Below are 3,660 nucleotides of genomic sequence, written 5' to 3' on the forward strand. Positions count from 1 at the left end.
TGTCATTCTAAATGGTTCTGTAAAGTATATAATGTCCTTCTAAATGGTTCTGTAAAGTATAAACTATCCTTCTAAATGGTTCTGTAAAGTATATAATGTCATTCTAAATGGTTCTGTAAAGTATAAAATATCCTTCTAAATGGTTCTGTAAAGTATATAATGTCCTTCTAAATGGTTCTGTAAAGTATAAAATATCCTTCTAAATGGTTCTGTAAAGTATATAATGTCCTTCTAAATGGTTCTGTAAAGTATAAAATATCCTTCTAAATGGTTCTGTAAAGTATATAATGTCCTTCTAAATGGTTCTGTAAAGTATATAATGTCATTCTAGATGGTTCTGTAAAGTATATAATGTCCTTCTAAATGGTTCTGTAAAGTATAAACTATCCTTCTAAATGGTTCTGTAAAGTATATAATGTCATTCTAGATGGTTCTGTAAAGTATATAATATCCTTCTAAATGGTTCTGTAAAGTATAAAATATCCTTCTAAATGTTTCTGTAAAGTATATAATGTCCTTCTAAATGGTTCTGTAAAGTATAAACTATCCTTCTAAATGGTTCTGTAAAGTATATAATGTCATTCTAAATGGTTCTGTAAAGTATATAATGTCCTTCTAAATGGTTCTGTAAAGTATATAATGTCATTCTAGATGGTTCTGTAAAGTATATAATATCCTTCTAAATGGTTCTGTAAAGTATAAAATATCCTTCTAAATGGTTCTGTAAAGTATATAATGTCATTCTAGATGGTTCTGTAAAGTATATAATATCCTTCTAAATGGTTCTGTAAAGTATATAATGTCCTTCTAAATGGTTCTGTAAAGTATATAATATCCTTCTAAATGGTTCTGTAAAGTATATAATGTCCTTCTAAATGGTTCTGTAAAGTATAAACTATCCTTCTAAATGGTTCTGTAAAGTATATAATGTAATTATAGATGGTTCTGTAAAGTATATAATGTTATTCTAGATAGTTCTGTAAAGTATATAATGTCACTCTAAATGGTTCTGTAAAGTATATAATATCATTCTAAATGGTTCTGTAAAGTATATAATGTCCTTCTAAATGGTTCTGTAAAGTATAAACTATCCTTCTAAATGGTTCTGTAAAGTATATAATGTCATTCTAAATGGTTCTGTAAAGTATATAATGTCCTTCTAAATGGTTCTGTAAAGTATAAACTATCCTTCTAAATGGTTCTGTAAAGTATATAATGTCATTCTAAATGGTTCTGTAAAGTATAAAATATCCTTCTAAATGGTTCTGTAAAGTATATAATGTCCTTCTAAATGGTTCTGTAAAGTATAAAATATCCTTCTAAATGGTTCTGTAAAGTATATAATGTCCTTCTAAATGGTTCTGTAAAGTATAAAATATCCTTCTAAATGGTTCTGTAAAGTATATAATGTCCTTCTAAATGGTTCTGTAAAGTATATAATGTCCTTCTAAATGGTTCTGTAAAGTATATAATGTCATTCTAGATGGTTCTGTAAAGTATATAATGTCCTTCTAAATGGTTCTGTAAAGTATAAACTATCCTTCTAAATGGTTCTGTAAAGTATATAATGTCATTCTAGATGGTTCTGTAAAGTATATAATATCCTTCTAAATGGTTCTGTAAAGTATAAAATATCCTTCTAAATGTTTCTGTAAAGTATATAATGTCCTTCTAAATGGTTCTGTAAAGTATAAACTATCCTTCTAAATGGTTCTGTAAAGTATATAATGTCATTCTAAATGGTTCTGTAAAGTATATAATGTCCTTCTAAATGGTTCTGTAAAGTATATAATGTCATTCTAGATGGTTCTGTAAAGTATATAATATCCTTCTAAATGGTTCTGTAAAGTATAAAATATCCTTCTAAATGGTTCTGTAAAGTATATAATGTCATTCTAGATGGTTCTGTAAAGTATATAATATCCTTCTAAATGGTTCTGTAAAGTATAAAATATCCTTCTAAATGTTTCTGTAAAGTATATAATGTCCTTCTAAATGGTTCTGTAAAGTATATAATATCATTCTAAATGGTTCTGTAAAGTATATAATATCATTCTAAATGGTTCTGTAAAGTATATAATGTCCTTCTAAATGGTTCTGTAAAGTATAAACTATCCTTCTAAATGGTTCTGTAAAGTATATAATGTCCTTCTAAATGGTTCTGTAAAGTATATAATGTCCTTCTAAATGGTTCTGTAAAGTATATAATGTTATTCTAGATAGTTCTGTAAAGTATATAATATCATTCTAAATGGTTCTGTAAAGTATATAATATCATTCTAAATGGTTCTGTAAAGTATATAATGTCCTTCTAAATGGTTCTGTAAAGTATAAAATAACCTTATTATCACGAGGATATGACCCAGGTGGATACACAGGAGGCAGATAGTACAGTTCTCAGATAATTTATTAGTAACACGGGGCAGTTAAAGGCAGATCGACGGCAGGCAGAGGTTCGTGATAAGGTCAGAGTCGGGCAGGCTCGGGGTCAGAGCAGGCAGAGGATCGTAATCAGGTCAGAGTCAGGCAGGTACAGGACGGCAGGCAGGCTCGGGGTCAGGGCAGGCAGAGGATCGTGATAAGGTCAGAGTCAGGCAGGCTCGGGGTCAGGGCAGGCAGAGGATCGTAATCAGGTCACAGTCAGGCAGGTACAGGACGGCAGGCAGGCTCGGGGTCAGGGCAGGCAGAGGATCGTAATCAGGTCAGAGTCAGGCAGGTACAGGACGGCAGGCAGGCTCGGGGTCAGGGCAGGCAGAATGGTCAGAACTGGGAAAAACTAGGAAACAAAACTAGAAAAACAGGAAGGCGGGAGAGAACGCTGGTAAGACCTGACAAGACAAACTGGCAACAGACAAACGGAGAAAACAGGTATAAATACACAGGGGATAATGGGGAAGATGGGCGACACCTGGATGGGGGTGGGGGGACAAGCACAAAGACAGGTGAAACAGATCAGGGTGTGACACTTATAAAAGGCGATGTAAAGACTCTTCCCCCATCTCCACATCAATCCCATGTAAAGACTCTTCGCCCATCTCCACATCAATCCCATGTAAAGACTCATCCCCCATCTCCACATCAATCCCATGTAAAGACTCTTCCCCCATCCCCCATCTCCACATCAATCCCATGTAAAGACTCTTCCCCCATCTCCACATCAATCCCATGTAAAGACTCTTCCCCCATCTCCACATCAATCCCATGTAAAGACTCTTCCCCCATCTCCACATCAATCCCATGTAAAGACTCTTCCCCCATCCCCCATCTCCACATCAATCCCATGTAAAGACTCTTCCCCCATCCCCCATCTCCACATCAATCCCATGTAAAGACTCTTCCCCCATCTCCACATCAATCCCATGTAAAGACTCTTCCCCCATCTCCACATCAATCCCATGTAAAGACTCTTCCCCCATCTCCACATCAATCCCATGTAAAGACTCTTCCCCCATCTCCACATCAATCCCATGTAAAGACTCTTCCCCCATCCCCCATCAATCCCATGTAAAGACTCTTCCCCAATCCCCCATCAATCCCATGTAAAGACTCTTCCCCCATCTCCACATCAATCCCATGTAAAGACTCTTCCCCCATCCCCCATCAATCCCATGTAAAGACTCTTCCCCCATCCCCCATCAATCCCATGTAAAGACTCTTCCC

This window comes from Oncorhynchus gorbuscha, unplaced genomic scaffold, assembly GCF_021184085.1.
Source record: "Oncorhynchus gorbuscha isolate QuinsamMale2020 ecotype Even-year unplaced genomic scaffold, OgorEven_v1.0 Un_scaffold_927, whole genome shotgun sequence".
NCBI classification, from domain to species: domain Eukaryota; kingdom Metazoa; phylum Chordata; class Actinopteri; order Salmoniformes; family Salmonidae; genus Oncorhynchus; species Oncorhynchus gorbuscha.